This window comes from Hemiscyllium ocellatum, chromosome 21 (genome assembly GCF_020745735.1).
Source record: "Hemiscyllium ocellatum isolate sHemOce1 chromosome 21, sHemOce1.pat.X.cur, whole genome shotgun sequence".
Classification (NCBI taxonomy): Eukaryota; Metazoa; Chordata; class Chondrichthyes; order Orectolobiformes; family Hemiscylliidae; genus Hemiscyllium; species Hemiscyllium ocellatum.
The window spans coordinates 30,021,230-30,046,772 of record NC_083421.1 but is presented as its reverse complement, the minus strand read 5'-3'; positions in this window follow the sequence as shown (position 1 = coordinate 30,046,772).

Sequence of the window (25,543 nt, the reverse complement as noted above, 5' to 3'; positions counted from 1 at the left end):
CCTGCCCTGTCGACCCGACCTTCATGGAACTATGAACCTGCACTCCAAGGTCTCTTTGTTCAGCAACACTCCTCAAGACTTTACCATTAAGTGTGTAAGTTCGGCCCCAAATTGCCTTTCCAAAATGCAACACGTCACAGTTATCTAAATTAAACTCCATCTGCCACTCCTTGGCTGATCAGCCCATCTGATCAAGGTTTCATTATAGCATGAGGTAGCCTTGTTAGCTGTTCACTACACCTCCAATTTGGTGGCATCTGCAAACTTACTAACTATACCTCCTATGTTCATATCCAAATAATTTATATGAATGACGAAAGTGGTGGACCGATTAAGATATAACTAGAATATAACTAAAAACAAAGTTCTTCTTGCCTCCCCGTGTTCTGCAGGGAGAAGGAGTGTCTCCACAATGGGGTCTGGGCCCACCAATGCTCCTCTTCACAGTCCATTCCAAGACTCTCAGTCCGGAGCTACCCACATCACTGCCGATACAACCACTGTCACCACCTCAAGTCCTGCACAGTTGGGTCCATCAATATCTGAAGTCGCTCCACTCTCACACCATCTCTCCCCACTGGGCCCACACTCGCTGCTGTGACCAGCTCCCTGAGGGCTCGCTCTCCTCCCCACTGGGCCCACACTCGCTGCTGTGACCAGCGCCCTGAGGGCTCGCTCTCCTCTACACTGGGCTCACTCTCCCAGGCGAGGCACTGACTCTTGCTGCCACTGCCGCACATGCTTGGGAGGACTGGCCTGCTCTCGCCCAATAGAGCACGTCAAAAACAGAAAGAGAAGAAGAAAGATAAAAAGAAAAAAAGCAAAAGAAAAGAGGAAAAAAATAAAACAGGGAAAGAAACAAAGAAAGCAGACAGAAACAGATGGGCCTCGGGCCAGGAGCTCAGATGGAGTGCTGCTCCTCTGCCGCCATCTTGGAAATCCACAAGTTCTCACCTGGTACTAAGTCTTGTTCACAAAGAGATGTTCTGCTATGCTTACAAAACCTTCATCAAAATTAGTGTTGAATAAACTTATGTACCCCAGTGGGACTCTACTGGTCACTGTGGCTTGTTTGAGCCTTATTGACTGTGAGGTCCTTGATTGGGTTGTTAACCTGGGTAAATCAGGAGGTCCTGGCTGACCAATATTAACCGGGGCTCTAGTCTCTGCTCAGTTCTGTGTCAAAGCCAGTGTACTGAGCACAAGAAAATAAAGGGTGACTCAGTCATGACACACCAGCCTCTGTGCAGTTATTTCAGAGTAAGAATTGATTTTGGGTTAACCTTGAATGAGATGCTGAGAGACCATTTAGTATGTGGGATTAATGATGTAACCATGCAGAAACATCTATTAGCTGAAACCCAACTGGATTTCAAACAAGCACTGTGCTGGCTAGGTGCAAAGTACTGCAGAGGCTGGAATCTGTACAAGAAACAACATATATTGGAGATCACAGTGAGTTAGACAGCATCCATGGAGAGAGACCAAGCTAACATTTCAAGTTAAGATGATTCTTCATCAGCGCTGAAGTGAAGTGTGGAGGGAGGGCAGCATTTGTGCTCTAGTTTAGGTTGTGGTGGTTGGGGGTTTGGGAGATGTGTAGAATGTTGGTGGATGAAAGATGTTGATAACTCAAGTTAAGTGATTGGAATGTGAGAATGGCAGAACAATGGGATGTCTAACTGTCAGCCTGGAAAGAACAGTTGGTCCCACTAGAATGGCGGGGCAGGGCAGGGAGGACATAGTGACAGTGAATGCAACAAGTAAAGCTTTAACAAAAAGGGAAGAAATGGAATTTGGTTCACAATTTGAAGGTGCTGAACTCAATATTAAGTCCAGAAGTCAGGAAAGTGCCAAGTCTGAAGATGAGATGTTATTCCTCCAGTTTGCAGAGTGATTCACTGGAAAACTGCAGCATGTTGAGGATAGGCATATGGGCATTCAAGCAGGATGTTGTGTTAAAAATACCAGCTACGGGAAGGTCAGGGTCCTGCTTGTGCACAGACCGAAGGTGTTCTGCAAAGCAGTCACCAAGTCTGTGTTTGGTTTCTCCAAGGTAGAATAAGCTACATTGGGTGCAGCAAATACAATACACCAGATTGGAAGAGGTACAAGCGAAATGCTGCTTCACCTGGAAACTTTAGGCCCTTGAGTGGTGAATAGGGAGGAGGTGAAGGGGCAGGTGTTACCCCTTCTGCAGTTATATGGTAAGGTGCTGTGGGAAGGGGGTGGGGGGATGGTGAGTGTGGTGTTGGTAGTCGTGGAATAGATAAGGGTATCCTGGAGGGAATGATCCTGCGAAATGCAGACAGGGAAGTGAGTGGAAGATGTGTTGTGTGGTGGTGTTCTGCTGGAGTTGTCTGAAATGGTGGAGAATGATCCCTTGGAATGCCAAGGCTGGTCAGATGAAAAGTGAGGACAAGGTGGACCTGATCATACCATTGTGAGTGATGGGAAGGGGCAAGGGTAGAAACACAGGTAATAGGTCAGATAGGAATGGGGAGGGATGTAGTGATTGGAACCAGGTGGATAGCATTGATTATGAGATCCTTGATTGAGATTGTTAACTTGAGTCGATCAGGAAGCCCTGGCTGACCAATATTAACAAGGAATTTAGAATCTCCTCAGTTGAGGCAACTGACTCTGAGCTGGCTGGCACAGTAAAGGTGACGTGGTGACAGGATACCAGCCTCTGTGCAGTTATTTCAGAGCTAATATTGTTTAAAGATACCATTCCACAAACCAGACTGAATATCATTTGTTTTTCGATCTTACACTTAGCAACTCCCTTTCCTGAACAATAATTTCAATATATCCTTATCTTGTCAAACTTACCAAATTTAATTGACAGATTTATACTTTTGAACATATAATAGTCAATTGTGGTATTTGTATTCATTAAATATCTTGTGTCTGATGAGTAAGACAAATAGAATGGAGTCTAAAAAGGCATCATTTTAAGCTTGAAGTGAGAAATCCTATAGTTCATGGGATTTGTAATGTTTTGAAAATAAAAACACCCTTCAAATTGAGTGTTCGGTTAGGAACACAGCTAAAAGCTTTAATCTTTTGATTTGAAAATGTGTTAACTGAACCACATGTACAGTATCTTAATTATCTCATGAAGATGGAGGTGCCAGTGTTGGACTGGAGTGGATAAAGTTAAAAGTCACAACACCAGGTTATGGTCCAACCAGAATCCTTATGATCCTGCCCCATTAATTACCTGACTAAGGAGCAGGGCTCTGAAAGCTAGTACTTCCAAAACAAAACCTGTTGGACTATAACCTGATGTTGCGTGATTTTTAACTTTAACTATCTCAGACTGTTCTTTGTTATTACAGATAGGGGAGAGGTAATTTGAACTATTTTGTTTATCTTGCCCTCTGTCCATAAGCAGAGGTATTTTAAGTTATTTTCCAAATTTGAAACAGTGTTTCCCTCAGACCCTGTGTTATGAAATTCAATCTGGAAATGACCCATGCCAAAACCTCTTTTTGGTTAAATCAGTATGGTTTTACACATTCAAAAGATTGGGGGTGATCTTTGCAACATTTGCATAAACATAAGGAAGATAAAGTGAAAGGAAAGCATTTACAATTAAGAACAGATTATAAAATAATGATGTGAATATCAATTTACATCCAGAATTTAGGAAGATAGGGTGCAGTTAGTGGAAACCACAGTGCTGCAGAGTTTCTTCAGAGTTAATGTTGTTGATGCTTGTAGCCAGGGAATCAGCTGCAAATGTGTTGCTGGTCAAAGCACAGCAGGCCAGGCAGCATCTCAGGAATAGAGAAGTCGACGTTTCGAGCATAAGCCCTTCATCAGGAACCATTTGCAAGTGAATTCAAGGATTTTGATTCCAGAGAAATATAGTTTCAAGGAGACTTGAATGAAACATGCTTTGAGGAAATTTATTTGTACTGAATGTAGGCTTTCGTAAGCTGGAGTCTGTTTTTAAAGATACTAACCAGCTGGTAACAGACTCAATTCTAACAGCAGACTGAGGCAAGGGAATCCAGGAATTATAACTGAACTCTTCAGAAACCAGATGATCCTGTTTAAGGTTCTATTCCCCTGCTCAAAAACGTATTGCAAGAGATAGATGCTGCCTTTTGAAAGTATAACAAGTTTTGATAGTTCTCTTTATTATTAGCTGTTGCCAGGGTAACATCATACACTACTCTTTTGTTGACTGCAGTGTGCAGGCAATGAGAGATTTTAGATTCAAGAAGGATGGTATCTAAACTCTGCCCTGGTAATTATTAATTCAAACTTTCCAGTGTTGCCATTCCAATTTATATTATTACTGGACAAATCTGGTCCCAGATTGAAACCTGGCTTTGATAGATCACATTTTATCTTTGTATCAAAAAGTGGTATTTTGCTAAACCACGAAATCAAAATGCTGTAGATGTTTTCACAGTAAAAGTTTATTAACAAAAGAAATGAAGGTACAATAGAACAAACTATTTATAACACAAATTCAGAGGTTTATAAACAATCTCACTAATTATATTCTTCATAAATTGAAAAGAATTTATAAATTCTATATAAACTGAAAGATTTATAAATCTTCTTTACAAATTGAAAGAAAAACAACAGATTTTGTGCAGTATTCAAAATGAATCTTACATAGTACCCAAAAACACATGTACAATACACAAACTAGAGTCTTTGCCTTTAAGGCCTCAGTAGGTTTAAGTTACATATGACTTTTACTTAGGGATTGGAACTGCAGCTGGCTTCATTTTGGAGTCATTATACACCAGAGCCTGAACATACTCAGATTTAAGCAATCTTTCCAGAATTAGATTAGATTAGATTACTTACAGTGTGGAAACAGGCCCTTCGGCCCAACAAGTCCACACCGACCCGCCGAAGCGCAACCCACCCATACCCCTATATTTACCTCTTACCTAACACTACGGGCAATTTAGCATGGCCAATTCACCTGACCCGCACATCTTTGTGACTGTGGGAGGAAACCCATGCAGACACGGGGAGAACGTGCAATCTCTTCAGGGTTTTGTCTGAACAATTCTAATCTGGGAAGAAGGCTAATTGCTTAGTCCAGGGGCAATTTAATTTACCTTCTCAGGATCACTGACCTATACAGCTATCTTCCACCAAGGAATTTCCAAGACAGCTCATAATTTAAAGTAATACTACAAAAACAAATCTCCAGCTTCAAGTTATGGGCGTTTCACCTAAGCTTAAATATAAAACTTTTACTGACCTTTTAAACTGGAGCTTGGATGTTATTTTGTAATACATTAAAAAAAATGCCAAATCTAGACCTCAAAACTCATTTTTTAAAAAAATTACCATGGTTACAGAAATGCTTAATATGTGAACTTCAGACTGAAGTTCTCTCTCTCCATTTCTGAGGATAAGCTAGCTACAGATGTCCATTACAAACCCATCAATTCCGACTGTTATCTGATCTTTACATCCTCACACTCTGCTTCCTGGAAGGATTCCATTCCATTCTTCCAGTTTCTCTATGGCTGTCCCATCTGTCTAGATGATCCACCTTCCACAAGGGATGTCTCCAAAATGTCCACCTTTTTCCTCAGCAGTGGATTCTGAGCCCTCAGCTGTGTCCACCCAGTTCCCGCACTTCTGTCCTCATCCCTTCTCTTCCCACCTGCAATATTGATATGGTCCCCTGGTCCTTACTTTCCATCCCACAAGCATCCACATACAAAGGCTCATAAGCCGCCACTGCTACCACCTCCAGTGGGATGCCATAACCAGCCACATACTTGTCAGCATTCTATGTGAACCATTCCCTGTGGGACACCCTAGACCACTTCTGCTTCACTCAACACCTTACCATACCTCCGGACAACCCTACACTGGCACCTACACTTGCAATCACATAAGGAATTCTACCTACCTGCTTGCTTCCTCCCTCCTCACTATCCAAGGCTCCAGACACACTTTCCCAGGAGAGGCAATGATTTATCCATGCTTCATTCAATCCAGTCTACCGGATTCACCATTCACAATGTGGTCTCCTCTACGTGATGAAATGCAAACTGGGTGACTGCTTTGCAGAACACTTGCATTCTGTCCACAGCAAAGACCTAAGCATCCAGTTTTTTTTTGCCATTTCAACATACCGTGTTCCTTGGCCAACATCTCTGTCTTGGGCTTGCTGCAATGCTCCAGTGAGGCTCAGCACAAGCTGGAAGAACAGCATCTTGTTTTCCGCTTGGGAACCCTGCAACCTACCAGAATCAAGATCGAGTTCAAGTATTTTAAGGCCTGAGCACTTGCTTCTATGTTCTTTACCCACTCCACACCACAAGCCATAACATCACATAAGATGCTTCCAGCCCAACCAACCCATTTTCAATTCGTTATAGTGCCTTTTAGCAGCTTTTCTGACTCTCCAGTTTCCCTTTATCCATTTCATTGTTGACGTGTTTTTCTCTCTCTCTGGGCTCTGTCTCCAATTGCTTACTCCTTTACCTCCCATCCCTAAACATTGCCTTCAACATGGATAATATCCTTTTCCAATGGTCCTGAAGAAGGGTCACTGGATCAAAAACATTACCTTTCCACAGACGCTGCCAAACCCATTCAGTTTCTCCAGCAATTTCTGTTTTTGTTTCATATGATCAGTGTTAACCATGTTTTAATCATGCAAAAATCAATTTTTCGAAAAGAAACATTAAACAAAAAACTGTAGCTTTTAAGGCAATCTATGAACTCTTTCAGATGTTTTGTGGACCTGAGAGTTTTGTCGGTGACAGAAGTGAATTCACATTCAACAGGTTGACCATTAGTGCACTTACACAATTTCAACTGCAATCTGCTGCCAAAGCAATTGCAAATGAAATTGGATCAGGACCACCTGCTGGATAATTTGTGTTATTAGATTGGTAGATGTTTCTGGATTATTGACTGGACCCATCATCTCCACAGAAAGACTAAATGTTTTATCCTTGGTACCACAACTCTCATAAAGAACTGAACATAGAATTACTTCCTTGGAAGAACTGTGGAAAGTTCATTATTGCCCACTAAAGCTTTTGCAGTTTTTGTTGACATGAAGCAATTTCCAGCTTTCACCAACCCTTCAGTGAAATCATGGCTACTAACTATCCAGATGAATTGAGGCAGGAGGTATGGGACCACATCCCAGAAGAAGTCTCCTTTCAATTGAGTTTCATGCTGTTTCCAATATAACGGCTGTGAACCCAAGTTTAACAGCTTTTCAAGCATACACTCATGCACCTGGGTACCTTTATAATCTCATTTTTGATTTTTCTTTTTTTAAAAAAAATGTTTATTGTCTGGTCTAACACTTCTGCAAACACTAACACTGGTGTTTGAAGAAACCATATACAGAGGAACCCCGAATATCCAAACGAGATGGGCGGGCACTATTTCATTCAGACAATTGATTATTCAGTTAATTGATTCAATGCCTCTCCTCTGTGGCTGGGAGTTTTCTGAAGTTTCCTTTTTCCTCACTCTGCCTGCCTTGCTCCCTCCCATCTCACACCATTGAATAATTCAAGGCAGCTTGTTTTGCATTAATCTAAGTCAGTAAATGTAATTAGAGTGAGCGAGGTGTCGAACTGATCATTAACAAGCAGTCTCACTATCTCGGGGACTTGGTATACAGAACTGAAGGCTTCAAGTTATGGAATATGCAAAAAGTTCCACTTCAATTTAACCTCCCTCCCTGGTCAGTCTCTGAGGCTGAATGGTTTACTTGCAATCTTGGCGTTCTCGGAGAAAGTGAGGACTGCAGATGCTGGAGATCAAAGTCGAGAATGTGGTGCTGGAAAAGCACAGCAGGTCAGGCATGCCATTCTGGTATGATGTTGGCCATCTAGGCCAGTACAGTTTCAGCCATTTGGAGCAGTATACACTCATAAATATACAGTATACACCATCCGTGGAGTAGGAGAATTGATGTTTCAGGCGTAAACCCTTCATTAAGGATGGCTCATCAGGAATCCTGATGAAGGGCTTATGCCCAAAACATCGATTCCCTGCTCCTTGGATGCTACCTGACCTGCTGTGCTTTTCCAGCACCACACTCTCGGCATTTTATTTGATTTGCGATGAGCTTTGATTTTGCCCCCAATCCCTTCCATCGCCATCTCCGTTATCTGTTCCTGATGTGCAACTCCAAGATCAACGTGTTCAATTCTTCCTTGGTTGATTTGCCAGTTTTCACCTTTCATTAACCTGAGTTCCTCCAAAGCTTTGATGCTCATATCTTCAACTTATACACAAAAAATCTGTTTACCTACCGCTGCTGCCCTTCTGTCCTACAAAGACCATTGAACACATTCGCGTTTCTTTTTGGATCAGTTCTGTGAAATGCAACAGAGGGTTCCTCTCCATGAAGCCTAACAAGTTTTCTCACTGCATCTCGTCAAACTGATCGCATTGACTACCTACCCCCAGTTCTAGTTCCATTCTACAACTCACTGGACCTGGAACAACTAAGGATGTCCCAGAATACACCGGCCTCCTTGCCAACAGTTCCATGTCTGAAAGTCTATTGGGCACTAGGACAAGTCTCGTCAATCCAGAGCTGCCTTGCCTGGTCCTGAAGTTTGCTCCAGACATTGCAGACAAGGGAATGTTAACATCCCACTTTGCAGACAGGGACTGGATGCCCCTGTTGGATGGGGTGGTGCAGAGGTAGGACATCAGCTTCCCCCAGGAAAAGCAGAGAAAGCCACAACACCAGACCCTGCCATTCTGGTATGATGTTGGCCATCTAGGCCAGTACAGTTTCAGCCATCTGGAGCAGTATACACTCATAAGAAGGGGAATCATTTGCTCCCCAGCACCAGTATAGGTGCCATTTCCTTCTTGTCAATATCTCACACTCATTCCTCTGCCTCTATGCACACCTTCCATCAAGGTTCACGCTCAATCAATCTCACTAATATCTGCAATCTCCTTGCCCCATTCACTGGCACCCATGCTAAACCCCAACATTACTAACCCTGCACATCCTCAGTGCTGTCTAACCACTCAGGAAGGACGCTGCCCCAGAGGCAGTGAAAGAAATAGCTGTGCCACCCACTTGGATCTCTCTTAATACCTACCTCTCTTATTCCAGGATGAAAAAGGCCCATAGTAGGGCACAGATTCAAGTTGGAAGACAGCCTAACATTCACTCCTCAACCTTATGCGGACAGCATCCTGACTCTGACCATCCGAGTGACCATCTGACTGTGTTAGGCCCGTGTCAGAGGCTGCCCTTGACTTACTGTGATGAGACTCACGAAGCAAAGGCTAGTTCCATTGACCTGACTGAGAATTGCTGATGACTGTGACAAGCTTCCTGGTTAAAACCTTCACCACATGGCACAATGCAGCAGTATTGAGAGACGAGTACCTCTGTTTGAGGGGCAAGGCAAGGAGGTTGTAAATATCAAGGTAGATGCAAAGTTGGGAGCCTTGAGAGAGCAAGAAAAAGAGTCTGGAGATGCAGTTTTGCCAGCCCATGAGCTGGGTGTGTATCTCTGGGTATACAGTGTCCTTGCTGCAGTGTTACAATGAGGGTTGATTAGATTAGACTTACAGTGTGGAAACAGGCCCTTCGGCCCAACAAGTCCACACCGACCCGCCGAAGCGCAACCCACCCATACCCCTACATTTACCCCTTACCTAACACTACGGGCAATTTAGCTTGGCCAATTCACCTGACCCGCACATCTTTGTGACTGTGGGAGGAAACCGGAGCACCCGGAGGAAACCCACGCAGACACGGGGAGAACGTGCAAACTCCACACAGTCAGTCGCCTGAGTCAGGAATTGAACCCAGGTCTGACAGGCGCTGTGAGGCAGCAGTGCTAACCACTGTGCCACCGTGCCGCCCTAGATTGTTGCTACAATGAGGATTGTGTGGATAAAATAATTAATTTAGTGGTGAAGGAGATTAAATCTATGTTTTATCACTCCATGCTTTCAGTAGGTCAGATGATTGCCAGAAACGTCAACTCTCCTGCTCCTCGGATGCTGCCTGACCTGCTGTGCTTTTCCAGCACCACACTCTCAACTCTAATCTCCAGCATCCGCAGTCCTCACTTTCACCCAGATGAAGATTGTTTAACATGCAAATGACATGGCTCAAAAGATAAACCTAAACTCCATTTGTGTACAAGGCGAAAGCAGAAAGAATCACATTTTCCCATCTCTCTTCTGAAATATACTATCTGGACAAAAAGAATATCATAGCTGTCTGTTTTTAGCTCATAATGTAGAATTGTTGATAGTTATTAAATATTTAGAAAAAACATACCAGCAAAATAGTTATGCTTATAAATGTGCCCTAAAGCAGTATTGATTTGAAAAGTTATGACATAATTTCAGTCTGCTTCTATCCATTTCAAATGTCCTTTAAATAATATATTAGCCCTTTGTGATGTGGTTACTGCATTATGGAGATATCTATGTGCTTGAAGCATTGTTTGGAAAACATTTGCCCTGTCAACATTATGAAGAGAGATGAAGTTCATGCTTTCTTTCTAATAAGCTTAACCCAACAAGGACTACACTGAGATGGAATTTTGTTCAGCTATTTTTTTTTACAGTGAAGAGTCCTAGATAATGGAACTATATCTCAGTTTTTGATCTCAAAATGGCAACGTTAAGCGCTGCTGGATCAAATACACACTGATCAACTGCATGCCTGAGGATTTGGGTGTAAAAAAGAATGTACTTCACCAAAGGAGGAATAAGGCTGCTCCTTACATGATCTCTGAAACTACATCTCATGCAGCCTACAATGTGGAAAGCAGGACATCCATTTTGTCACTAACTCACTTGAGACAGCCAAGCAATCTCTGCAATATTACCTTGGCTGCAATATGTGTATGCATTGAATGGATGGCTGATATATATATATATATATATATAGTGGAAGAGATCATCTTTGAGAGTACTACAAGCCAACAGTGAGGTAGGATACGTCAGTTTCACAGCACTGATAGCACCACAAGATCCCAGTCTTGCTGTGATGGTGCTCAAATTGCTGTGAGAGTTTCCACACAGTTCTAACAACAAAAGGCCTTAATTCACTGAATACACAATTTGGATGGAAAAGACATGCAGTGGACAATCCACACTATCCATTAGAATTTGTCATGATGCATTCACTTCCCTCCCCAACCTCTTCAAGTATAAAAATCACAGCATGTGATAAATGTGGACAAGAGGGTGAGCACCATCATTAATCGAGAAATAGCTGACAATGTGTAGAAAGAGCTCTGTCATACTGATGTCAGATCACATGGAACCAGAGATTTGCATCTGCAATATATCAGAGATGCCTTTTCTGATCGTCTCATATACGTAGTTGTATTTTGTAAAGCCTGCAGTGTTTACTCATTTGAGTGCAGATCTCAACTTACTAAAGACAACAGATCTACCCTGGTCTCATGTACATTGATCCCAATAAGACTGACTCAGACAACAGGAGAGGACAGGCACAGTCTGTCCGACATATTGGCAGGATGAAGTTGAAGAGCAGAGCAAGAGATTTCACCTCTTGCTATGTTAATGATCTTTTTTTCTCCACATTGTTCTGTGGTGGTGCTGAGTGGAAATGTTCCATCACAAGGAATGACACAATTTGTCAGTGCATAGAATACAAGTCCAAGGAGGTGGGGTGGGAGAGTGCAGTTCATCTTGTGCTTCTCTCCTCAAAAAAAAATTGTGGTCGGAAGAGGGGTAAACATCAAAACCATTGGAATGCAATCAAAAGCCGTTTCCTATGTTAAGGGTATTGAGATTCTCAAGTCAGCGATGGATGAATGGGAGTAGTCTCATCTGAGTTAGAAATTTGCAAGTTCATTTCAAATTCTTGAGTTAAGCTAACATGCCAATACTGAAGGAGTGCTGCATTGTCAGAGGTGCCAAGTTTTGATTGAGACTTTATACTGAGTTTTGCTCTGTACTTTCAGGTAGAATGAAGAGATCCATATTGATCCCAGGATTATACCTGGCCAATAACTAAGAGTTCAAAAGATTGAGCTGATATGGTTATTATCACATTGACATTTATGTACAACATGCTTGAATTGACCGCCATGTTTCCTACATTACAACAGTGACTACATTTCATGGACACTTTACTGATAAAACATTTTGAGTCTTGAGATCATAGTGCTGTGACAATGGATCAGAACTCAAAGTATTAGAAACATGCTTTTACTTTTCATTCTGCAACATATTGTTTTCAAAAGGATCACTGTCAGAAATGCTATCTGGAGAGAGGTAGACTGATGGGAGTATAATACTTAAAGTGTCAAGAAAAGAACAAAATATTATAATCTAATATTTTTGAAATGACAAAGGTAACAAAGGGCTGCTGACTATGGTTAGCAGGAATCCACCCCTCTGGATTATGTCCCAAATTAATGACACATTTTGTGCTTTGTCCTTTGAAAAATACACAAAAGAAAGGGGTTAAAAAGCCAGCATCAACTCTACTGGAGCACACTAGTGAGATTTAACATTCAATGCATCATTCTAGGTTTGAGCACTAACATGCTGTTAATGTCACACTCAAAGAATTATCCCTACTTACCCCAGTGTTGCAGGTAAGGAAAACTCTCTCTCTTACTTGGAACACTGCACACCAGTTTAAAATGAAATCAGGACAAAAGAATTTTAATCAGCCCACAGAACTAAAACTCCCAAAAATTTACAATTTAACTATTAACATCAACAGATAACCTTCATTGCAATGGCAACAATGTTCAGCTTTCTACACCTCATGAACAATTCAGGGACTAATCTGAAAATCTTCCATTTTATTTTTTGTCTCATTTCTGCTTGCTAATCTATGAGCATATATGTTATGTTAGCATTTCTTCTTGTGGACAGTCATTAATAAATGCACTGTTTTTGTTACCACAGGAAAGCCTGGTTAAAATGGCTCCTTTGAAAATGGTACTTTAGATTTAGAAAAAAGATATTCACAAGGGAAGGGATCTTGTTTAAATTACCCATGTGCAGCTAACCGAAGGATTGGAGAATAAAGGTGAATCAGTTCATCCCTCACCAGGGAGGTGGGGTGCCTTGTGTGGAAGTTTAATGAATTAAGATACCTCATCTAGGATCTGGTGAAAACAAAAAAACTTACACGATATAAATGTTTGTTTTCTTATAGTTTGAGGCTTGGTATCACATATTTGCAGCTTGCTCTGTCTTTTAGTCTCACCAGATTTCTCAAAACCTCATTTGTTGTAACCATCTCTTCCTTTTCTTTGCTGAAGTGGTAATGAAGCATTTAGAACATTAACTGGAATAGACTGCAGACCCACTCATAAGAAGCAGGTGAGGAACGAAATGGTGACGTTTTGCCACTAGTGCTGTATTTTTACCTGATACATCTGGGTAAGGTATCATCCTTAAAATAACAAACTAGATCTAGTTATCATGGTATTGAAGAATATTTACTATATGAAATATTATGCACAAACATTAGATTATAACTTAAAACCTTTGATCAGACAGAATGAGACTTTGAACCCTCAGGTCAAATGATATAATAGCATGGTTGTCATGAGCACTTTTCTTAAAGGCTTACTGACATAACAGACCAAAATGACTCCCACAAATTTTCCGTGTTGTTGTTGCACTGGGATAATGTCATGCATTCCATATGCATTATAGTCAATGCATGTAAGAAATGAAAAATGCAAGGTCTAGTAATAAGGGGCATGCATTTAAGGTGAGGGGGGAGAAGTTCAAAGGAGATGTAAAGGGCAAGTTTTTTTTTACACAGAATGGTAAGAGTCTGAAACACACTGCCAGCGGTAGCATTGGAGGCAGTTACTATTGGGACATTTAAGATTTTTTAGACATGCCTATGAATATGCAAGTGATGAAGGGATATTGATCAAGGGCAGGCTGAAGGGATAAATTTAATCTGGTGTCATTTTTGGTACAGCGTCGTGGGCCTAAGTGCCCATTCTTGTGTTGTGCTTTGTTCTGTGTCAAGTCCCATCGCACCCTGCTGCAAAATGTAAAAGCTTAGCAAAACTTACTGACAGCAAATCAGCTGGTTGATCAACTTTAATGTTTTAGAATGAGAGGCTTCATTTTTTTTTCCACTATCACCTTAGCCAGCCATTTATGACAGAACTTATACCCCCGACTATGCTCAATTAGCATTGCATGGTCTAGTGACAAGAGTTGAAGATTGTATTAAACGTTAAAGAAAATGTTGCAAGTCAATGTGGGCATTTAGCAAATGACAGAATACTATTAAACATGCAACACTCTGAATCTTTATAATTTTCAAGCATTCTAATAAATACAGCATGTTCAAAGCCCTCTGAACCGAGTACACAAATGTATCATCTGTTGTGTGAATAAACTTAATATGTAAGGTTATGACTGAGCTGGAGACAGAAGCCAATTTAAATTTGATTGTTATCTGATGTGCACATTAATTTCAGACTTTAATTTATGAAGTCTTAATCAACAAATAATTTTATTGCAGATTATAAAGGCAGAGGCAACTCATGAGAATTCATCATATGTAGAGTAAATGACAAGAAACTGTAACCTTAGAATGATAGATTGGTGAAATTATATTTTCTGTACAGCACAGAAACAAGCCATTTGGCTTAATTGATTCATGTCAATGTTTCTGTTCCAGAGGAATTTGAGATGTCTGCCATTCATCATTCATGTCTCCAGTGCATACAAAAAGATAGGTAGCTGTGCTGTCCTGTAGGTCGTATGTTTGACGCAAGGTTTCCAGTCCTAGTCATCGGGCATTGTTCCTTCGTCAGCCAAATGCTGCACTGCAACACTAAAGGAGATGTGGAATCTCTTTGATGTCAGCCCTGACTGAAAAGGAACACCCCAAGGTATGAGAATTGATCCACATTGTTCAGTAGCACATCATGGATCCTGATGGATGCTCCAATATCAGAGACCTCTCTCAGTCCAAAGGCCTGAGGCACTGGTTCCCATCAATCAGCTGCATTGGATGGACCACGTTATCAACAGGCCAGATTCAAGACTTCCCAAACAAAGTCTCCATCTGAGCCTTGTTGCTGTAAACAGCTCCCAGGAGCTGGGAAAAAATGCTTTAAAAATGTGTTTGAAGCCTTTGTGAAAAGTTAGGACTCCCCAACAACTTAGATTAGATTACTTACAGTGTGGAAACAGGCCCTTTGGCCCAACAAGTCCACACCGACCCGCCGAAGCGACAACCCACCCATACCCCTACATATACCCCTTACCTAACACTACGGGCAATTTAGCATGGCCAATTCACCTGACCCGCACATCTTTGGACTGTGGGAGGAAACCGGAGCACCCGGAGGAAACCCACGCAGACACGGGGAGAACGTGCAAACTCCACACAGTCAGTCGCCTGAGGCAGGAATTGAACCCAGATCCCTGGTGCTGTGAGGCAGCAGTGCTAACCACTGTGCCACCGTGCCGTTCTTGTGGGAATCTTTTGCTCAAGTCCATCCAAACTGGAAAAGAACCATTAATGAAGATGCTAATTATCTTCAACATTTACAAAAGGCTCAGGTGGAGCCAAAAGCAAAAGCATCAGGAGCAGCATAGCAACAGCCTGAGCATCCCCCCCACTTACCTCCTTTCAAACAAATAGCTGTCCATTTGTGGCAGTATGTGCAGATCCAGCTTTGAAATGTTTAGTCACCTCCAGTTTCCTCTGCAGTGGAAGAAATTGATTGTTTGACATTGGGAGAGTCGGGTGTGGGTTGGGGGAGGGGGGTGGGGCTCCCTAGTAAGGAGTCTCTTTGTACAAGCCTCCTCCCACCTTTCTTCTTTCGAAAGTGTCAAGATATTCCTTTATTCCTGCTGCCATTCGATGCTCATCCAATGTTTCATTGATAGTGCCCATGGTATCCAACACACCTGTTCCTTGTGATAGTGAAAGTCGCATTCAAACTCAGGGCTTTTCAAGCTGTTGACTGTGACTCACAGTGATGTCAAGGGCCAAGCAATTAGTGTTCTGAGCTCCAACTTGAAGGCAAAGTTAAAAATCGCACAACACCAGATTATAGTCCAACAGGTTTATTTGGAAGCACGACGTTTCAGAGCACTGCTCCTTCAGTGACCAGCAACACTTAGCTGGCTCCTCCACATCAATGCTAAGATAATGTAATGAGTAAGGTAGTAATGGGGGAGGGAGTAGCTGGGATGGTTAGATCATTGGAGGATTTCCAACTCTAGTCAAACAGGCATTAGATTAGGATTTCATCTGCCTAGTTACTTGGATAAGTACCCAGGTAAGTCAGGTGGAATTATGAAGTCTGATTGTAGGTGAGATTCAGATATTTTATGGAAGGTCTCAGGGAGCCAGAGAATTTCTTGACAGAAGTTCAAACATTCCTGACAATTCCGGGGGTATTGATGTTTCGGGACTGCTGAAAGCTCACTGTCGTTTGTATATGCGGTCTCCAACAAGCCAGAGACTGGAAGATCATGACATTTGTAACATTTAAGCCTCCAATATTAGTCTCACTCACAGGAGGAGTGGAACCATCTTCCCAATGTCAACCCTATGATGGTCCTAAAGGCTTCGATCAAACTAATCTCAGATAAATTTCAATGTGTCATATGAAATAGCACCTTGATGCCATATTATAAATTGTTCATTCTTATTCCCAAACAGAGAGCACAAAGGAACTTGGAAACAACAGATCCTCAAACATCAGTTTGAATTTTCTTGGGTAACCTTATCTGGCACACAGTTTGATGACATCTGGATGTTTAATCATTTACCAGCTATATTTCCAAAACTATTTTCTACAAAAACAAAATCCCTGCCTTAAGGAGCAAATTACCAGGAAGACAACTGTCATTCAATCTTCTTCTGAATGCACAGCCCTGAGGACAATTGCTAAAGTGACATTACAAAGTAAGTTTTAAATATTTAGACATTATTTTGTTGCAACTAAAGTATTGCTAATATGAATCTGGAATAAAAAAAGCCACACATTCTTGAGCGATCTCAGCTTTTGTTGGTTATGAATCCAAAATTGAACCTCCAATCTGACTATCTGTTGATACTAGTGTCATAGAGATAAAGGAAGACAGCATGCAGCCCATTTGGTCCATGTCAATCCCTGTGATGATTTTTTGAGTGCTGGTTAAAGGAATCCCTGCAACAAAAAATTTCACTCAAATTTCAAAATAAAAATAGCAAAGTCAGCAGATGTGCTTTTGTTTTCCATATTGAGAAATTGCTGCCTAGTGAACTTTATTTGACAATCCAAGGTGTTTTCCTGAAGCTAGTGATTCCAAGCATAACCGTATATTTGGGCTGGAACGTTAACGCAACCTTCCTCAATGAAACTGAGTGCTTGGGGGAGTTGGGTGGGGAGAGATCAGAGAGAATTGAGGGGGGTGGCACTTTCATGTGAAGGAACAGATTTGAGAGCCAGAGGAGTGAACTTCAGTAATATTGGGTCCCTATTCACCCAGGAGCAAAGCTGTTTAGAGTCAGATGTACAGCACAGAAACAGACCATTCAATCCAAGTTATCCATGCTGATCAGAAATCCCAACCCACTCTTGTCCCACCTGCCAGCACCCGGCCTAGATCCCTCCAAACCCTTCCCATTCATATACACTGAACTCAGTTGTTGAGCCGCACTGTCTTGGAACTCACATCCCTAAGATTTTGGCTCATGATTCCAATTAGGGTCCCGACTGCCATTTGGAAAGCCCTACCCTGAGGAACAACAAATAAAGATAACCTTCTTAATAAGTTCTGATAGACATCCATCATATCTATCAGGAGTCTAATTTGAAATGTGTAAGTGGCCAAGGCCTCAGGATGATCACTGAAACTTTCAATATTTATAGAGATGTTGAAGGAAGAGAAATAGCAGACTGATTATTGAATCGGAATGTGCACTAAATCTCCAGAAAGTGAAGTTAAACTGGTTTTCCTTGATGGAACAATGAAATCTGGGTGAAGATAATGAAAAATCTAAATAACATGGGTGACAGGTTATTTACTGCCAGAAATGTTAAGTTTCTTTATGAATTCAACACAATTATATTCCTTTTATCAGAGTTTCCAGCTTTTTCTTTCATACTGTCAAAGAAGGTGGACTTTTGTGCTGGAAATATATAAAGAATACAAAGATTTGCATTCATTTTGCACTTTCCTCTAACATTGAATGTCTTCAAGTGTTTGATAGCTAATCAACTACTATTGAAGATTGGTGATGTAACATCCGACACATAGTAATAAAAAATTTGCATAGCAAATCCACAAATAGCATTATGGCAATGATCTGTGTGTTTTCTTGTGATGTTGATTGATATTGGGTATGTCATCAAGGGTACCTTCCCTGCACCTTTTTAAAATCATACTGTGGGACCTTTTTTATCCACCTGGGAGACCAGGGTCTCTAGTTTAACATCTCTGCTAACAGGCTGCACCTCCAGTGTCAACCTGGATTTTGTGCTCAACCCTGAACTCTCAAGTGAGAGTGAGCTGCAACTATTAAGCATGCCATTATCTGAACTAGGGTGAATGAAGTTGGATGGGAAGAGGTGTCCATGGAAATTGGGAAAGGCCAAATTGACTGAATGGCCTTTAGTTTCAGAGTAAATCCTCTGCAATTTTCTGAATAAGGTTTTATACAATTGGATTTGGGTGAGTCATTCCATTGAAGTAATGCTGTAAGAATTTGATTTTGAATCCAAAAGGAATTGATTAAATTTGGAAAGAGCAAGAACAAGAGTGTTTATTGTCTTCAAAATTCGGAGACCATGGAAGCATAACACAAAACCTCACGATTGCTCAGGTGATTCTTTCTTGGAGATCATGCATAAGTAAATGCTGAGCACTGATGGGGTCAGTTTTGAATGAGATGAGTTGATGTGTTTCCATTCCAATGGGACTTATCCACTGTTCATTAACTCTTAATGACAGCCATCCCATTACTCTCATAATACTTTGTGAAAATTGTTATTGTAGTGATTGTAATGAGGTCAACCAGGTGACCTTTATATCAGCCAGGTGACCCTCAGAATAGGTTCTCTGATTGGGACTTTCAAAATGGTCCAAAAAGGGAGCCCTAGCTGACAGATATAAACAGAGGTCTGTTCACTCTGAGAGCTGGCTCTGAGGGAGCTGAATCAGTGTCAAGTCCTTGTCACGTGTAAATAAAAAATGACTTGGTGACAGGATACATGCTTCTTATTTCAGCTAATGCCAAGGGAATTGCTTGAATTGTTAAGAATATTTTACTTGATATTATACAATGGAATGTAACTGTAGTATAAGTTGCTTTTATTGATCAGTGCATTGAGTATAGGTGTTGGGAGGTCATGTTGTGGCTGTACAGGACATTGGTTAGGCCATTTTTAGAATATTGCATGCAATTCTGGTTTCCCTCCTATAGGAAGGATGTTATGAAACTTGAAAAGGTTCAGAAAAGATTTATAAGAATGTTGCCAGGGTTGTAGGGCTTGAGCTATAGGGAGAGGCTGAATAGGCTGGGACTATTTTCCTGGAACATTGGAGGCTGAGGGGTGTCCTTATAGAGGTCTGTAAAATCACGAGGGACATTGATAGGGTAAATAGGCAAGCTCTTTTCCCTGGGGTAGGGGAGTCCAAAACTAGAGGACATAGGTTTAGGATGAGAGGGTAAAGCTATAAAAGGTACCTAAGGGGTAACGTTTTTAATGCAGAGGGTGGTGAGTGTATGGAACAAGCTCCCAGAGGAAGTGATGGAGGCTGATAAGATTACAACATTTAAGAAGCATTTGGGTGGGTATATGACTAGGAAGGGTTTAGAGGGATATGAGCCAAATGCTGGCAAATGAGACTAGATTAAGTTAGGATATCTGGTCGGCAGGGACAAGTTGGAGTAAAGGGTCTACAGCGGACACACAGAGAGGGGAGCCGGAAGGTAAGCGGAGACCAGTTTAAATTAACGTTTTTCTTTTTGCAGTCTGTGTTTTTTTTTCAACTAGGAGCGGGAACCTGGAAGTCGTCAACAGAGGCTTCTGGGAAGGTAAGAAGTTTGAGTGGAGAAGGAACCCGAGACACTACACGTGTAGTGTCTCCCACTCTCCCCCCTCCTCTAACCTAAAAAAAAGGACTCAATCAGCTGAACAGGTAAGCTAGTTAGTGTTCTTGTTTTGGAGACTAAGTGTAGAGCTTTGGCAGCGCAGGCAGTGGAATGTTCCTCCTGCAGGATGTTTGAGGTAGGGGTGACCACCAATGTTCCTGCCGACTTCACCTGCAGCAAGTGCAGCCAGCTCCAGCTCCTCACAGACCGCGTTAGGGAACTGGAGCTGGAGTTGGATGAACTGAGGATTATTCGAGAGGCTGAGAGGGTGATAGATAGAAGCTACAGGGACATAGTTACGCCAGAGAACAGAGGTAGCTGGATAACAGTTAGAGGTTTGGAAGGGGAGAAAGCAGGCAGTGCAGGTATCCCCTGTGGTCGTTCCCCTCAACAATAAGTATACCGCTTTGGATACTGTTGGGGGGGACGGCCTAGCAGGGGTAAGCTGCAGTGACCGGGTCTCTGGCACGAGGTCCGGCTCTGAGGCCCAGAACGGAAAGGGGGAGAGGAGGAGAGTGCTAGTTATAGGAGACTGTATAGTTAGAGGGACCAACAGCCGGTTCTGTGGACATGGGCGAGACTCTCGGATGGTTTGTTGCCTCCCAGGTGCCAGGGTCCGAGACGTCTCGGAATGTGTCTTCAGAATCCTTAAGGGGGTGAGTGTGCACCCAGAAGTCGTGGTGCACATTGGCACCAACGACATAGGTAGGAAGAGGGGTGGGGAGGTCATTCAGGAGCTCAGGGAGTTAGGCTGGAAGCTAAAAGCTAGGACGGACAGAGTCATCATCTCTGGGTTGTTGCCGCTGCCACGTGACAGTGAGGCAAGGAATAGGGAGAGAGTGCAGTTGAACACGTGGCTGCAAGGATGGTGTAGGAGGGAGGGCTTCAGGTATTTGGACAAATGGACTGCATTCTGGGGAAGGTGGGACCTGTACAAGCAGGACGGGTTGCACCTGAACCAGAAGGGCACCAATATCCTGGGAGGTAGGTTTGCTAGCACTCTGCAGGGGGGTTTAAACTAATTTGGCAGGGGGAATGGGATCCAGACTTGTAGTCCAGCAAGTAGGTTAGCTGTTTTTCAGGATGTCCAAGAATGTAGGGAGGCTGTGGAGAAGGTAGCACTGACAGGGGATACTTGCGGACACAGAGATGGGCTCAACTGTGTATATTTCAACGCAAGGAGTATCAGAAATAAGGTGGGTGAACTTAAGGCATGGATCGGCACTTGGGACTACGATGTTGTGGCCATCACAGAAATGTGGATAGAAGAGGGACAGGAATGGTTGTTGGAGGTTCCTGGTTACAGATGTTTCAGTAAGATTGGGGGGGTGGTAAAAAAGGAGGGGGTTGGCGTTGCTAATTAGAACTGGTATAACGGCTGCAGAAAGGCAGTTCGAGGGGGATCTGCCTTTGGCGGTAGTATGAGCTGAAGTCAGAAATAGGAAAGGTGCAGTCACCTTGTTGGGTGTTTACTATAGGCCTCCCAATAGCAGCAGAGATGTGGAGAAACAGATTGGGAAACAGATTTTGGAAATGTGCAGAAGCCACAGGGTCGTAGTCATGGGCGATTTCAACTTCCCAAATATTGATTGGAAGCTCTTTAGATCAAGTAGATTGGACAGGGCAGTGTTTGTGCAGTGTGTCCAGGAAGCTTTTCTAACTCAGTATGTAGATTGTCCGACCAGAGGGGAGGCCATATTGGATTTGGTACTTGGTAACGAACCAGGACAAGTGATGGGCTTGTTAGTGGGTGAGCATTTTGGTGATGGTGACCACAATTCTGTGACTTTCACTTGGTTATGGAGAGAGATAGGTGCGTGCAACAGGGCAGGTTTTACAATTATGGGAAGGGTAAATACGATGCTGCAAGACAGGATCTGAGGAGCATAAATTGGGAGCATAGGCTGTCAGGGAAGGATGGCGTAAAAATGTGGAACTTTTTCAAGGAACAGATACGACGTGTCCTTGATATGTATGTACCTGTCAGGCAAGAAGGAGATGGTCATGTGAGGGAACCTTGGCTGACAAGGGAGGTTGAATGTCTTGTAAGGAGGAAGAAGGAGGCTTACATCAGGTTGAGGGAACAAGGTTCAGACAGAGCGTTGGAGGGATACAGGATAGCCAGGAGGAAGCTGAAGAAAGGGATTAGGAGAGCTAAGAGAGGGCATGAAAAATCTTTGGCGGATAGGATCAAGGATAATCCCAAGGCCTTTTATGCAGATGTGAGAAACATGAGAATAATGAGAACAAGGGTAGGTTCGATCAAGGACAGTAGTGGGAGACTGTGTATTGAGTCAGAAGAGATTGGAGAGGTCTTGAATGAGTACTTTTCTTCAGTATTTACAAATGAGAGGAACCGTATTGTTGAAGAGGAGAGTATAAAATGGATTGGTAAGCTCGAGGAGATACTTGTTAGGAAGGAAGATGTGTTGGGCATTTTGAAAAACTTGAGGATAGACAAGTCCCCCGGGCCTGACGGGATATATCCTAGGATTATGTGGGAAGCTAGAGAGGAAATTGCAGAACCGTTGGCAATGTTCTTTTCGTCTTCACTGTCAATGGGGGTGGTGCCAGAGGACTGGAGAGTGGTGAATATTGTGCCCCTGTTCAAAAAAGGGAATAGGGATAACCCCGGGAATTACAGGCCGGTTAGTCTTACTTCGGTGGTAGGCAAAGTAATGGAAAGGGTACTGAGGGATAGGATTTATGAGTATCTGGAAAGACACTGCTTGATTAGGGCCAGCCAGCACGGATTTGTGAGGGGTAGGTCTTGCCTTACAAGTTTTATTGAATTCTTTGAGGAGGTGACCAAGTATGTGGATGAGGGTAGAGCAGTGGATGTAGTGTACGTGGATTTTAGTAAGGCATTTGATAAGGTTCCCAAAGGTAGGCTTATGCGGAAAGTCAGGAGGAATGGGATAGTGGGAAGTTTGGCCAGTTGGATAGAGAACTGGCTCACTGTTCGAAGTCAGAGAGTGGTGGTAGATGGTAAATATTCAGCCTGGAGCCAAGTTACAAGTGGAATTCCGCAGGGATCAGTTCTGGATCCTCTGCAGTTTGTAATTTTTATTAATGACTTGGAAGAGGGAGTCGAAGGGTGGGTCAGTAAATTTGTAGACGATACGAAGATTGGTGGAGTTGTGGATAGTGAGGAGGGCTGTTGTTGGCTGCAAAGGGTCTTAGATATGATGCAGAGCTGGGCTGAGGAGTGGTAGATGGAGTTCAACCCTGTCAAGTGTGAGGTTGTCCACTTTGGAAGGACAAATAAGAATGCGGAATACAGGGTTAACGGTAGGGTTCTTAGTCAGGTGGAGGAGTAGAGGGATCTTGGGGTCTCTGTTCATAGATCTTTGAAAGTTGCCACTCAGGTGTATAGAGCTTGTAAGAAGGCCAATGGTGTATTAGCATTCATTAGCAGAGGGATTGAATTCAAGTGTTGTGAGGTGATGTTGCAGCTGTATAGGACCTTGGTAAGGCCACATTTGGAGTACAGTGTGCAGTTCTGGTCACCTCATTTTAGGAAAGATGTGGAAGCTTTGGAGAGGGTGCAGAGGAGATTTACCAGGATGTTGCCTGCAATGGAGAATCGGTCATACGAGGATAGGTTGAGAGTGCTAGGCCTTTTCTCATTGGAACGGCGAAGGATGAGGGGTGACTTGATAGAGGTTTATAAGATGATCAGGGGGATAGATAGAGTAGACAGTCAGAGACTTTTCCCCGGGTACAACAGAGTGTTACAAGGGGACATAAATTTAAGGTGAAGGGTGGAAGGTATAGGGGGGATGTCAAGGGTAGGTTCTTTACCCAGAGAGTGGTGGGGGCATGGAATGCACTGCCTGTGGGAATGGCAGAGTCAGAATCATTGGTGACCTTTGAGTGGCAATTGGATAGGTACATGGATAGGTGCTTAATCTAGGACAAATGTTCGGCACAACATCGTGGGCCAAAGGGCCTGTTCTGTGCTGTATTGTTCTATGTTCTATATCTGTTTCCATGCTCTCTATGATTCTATGACACATACTCAAGGATAGCATGCAAAGAATAGTCAGTTCACTAACATATCAGAGAGATGATGATCCCTCCAGAATTCTATTTTAACAAGGGTTTAGCACACTCTACAGATGAGGAAGAATAATAAATTGAAGAACAAGGAGAGAACTTCCATGCCTTCTGTATTTCAGTGCATAAAAGTAACCTTTGAAGCAGGAAGTTTGCTCAAAAGCAGCACCACCCAGTTTTCTGAATCAAAATTAATCCTTCCAGATTCTGTTATTATTGTAGACCATCCCACAATCCAATCAGAATGTTCATACTAACCTGTGCTATCTTTATGGAGAAAGTGAAGACTGCAGATGCTGGAGATCAGAGCTGAAAATGTGTTGCTGAAAAAGCGCAGCAGGTCAGGCAGCATCCAAGGAGCTGGAGAATCGACGTTTCGGGCATGAGCCCTTCTTCAGGAATCCTGATTCCCGAAGAAGGGCTCATGCCTGAAACGTCAATTCTCCTGCTCCTTTGGATGCTGCCTGACCTGCTGCACTTTTCCAGCAACACATGTTCAGCTCTGTGCCATCTTTATACTAATACACTTTGTTTTGCCTACCTTGAGAGATAATTGAAAAAGAAATTCCTGGATCAGCACATTTCAAAGCCATTGGAAAGGTAACTGTTCTAAAAGAAAGAAACAAATTGCTGGAAATTAAAGGCCAGTCTAAAAGAACATATAGAGTCAAGACAATTCTAATCTTGATTCTGATCTCCAGCATCTGCAGTCCTCACTTTCAGCTAAAAAGATCAGTCTCGGCTGAAGATTACATCAAAATGCAAATAAGGAACAATGCTTGGTTCAATCAGTTAATGTGAATGTGCATTCATGTGAATTTGTTTTGTCATTGTTCAGGACGTTTTCCACACGTTGCCAAGCAGGGGAGCAGGATTTGACACAGAAGCAGAGAAGGTGATACCACAATATCAGTGTATGTAACGTAGAGGACCTGTCCAATGAGATTGATCTCAATTTTCATCGCAGGAAAAGTAGCAGGAATGCCACTCAAGTACTACCACAGAGGAGCTGTACTGTCACAGAATGCTAACACTTTCTAAGACTGCAAATGAAATTCTGGGTAATCCAAGATGGAGGACGGGAAAAATTTCTGGCTGTAACAGCTGCTCCTTTGAGGTCTTTTTTTAGGTGCTGGAGATGATTTCTTTGACTTCCACAACAAATCTTGGAGGAGCCTGGTTGGGCAAAGTTCACAGCATAGAATCAGATAAGTTAATCGTTGTTTTAAGTCTGTCCAACAGAAAGGCTGCAGTAATGAGTAGAGTAGGTTCTTTCTTGATTAAACTTAAAATATAAGCCATTACTATTAATTTAACCTGGGGCAGTGTTTTGTAGAGGAATAAAACGGTGTTATTTTCAGGGTCTGTAGATTGTGAAGAAGCAAAAATGGCCTTTAGTAC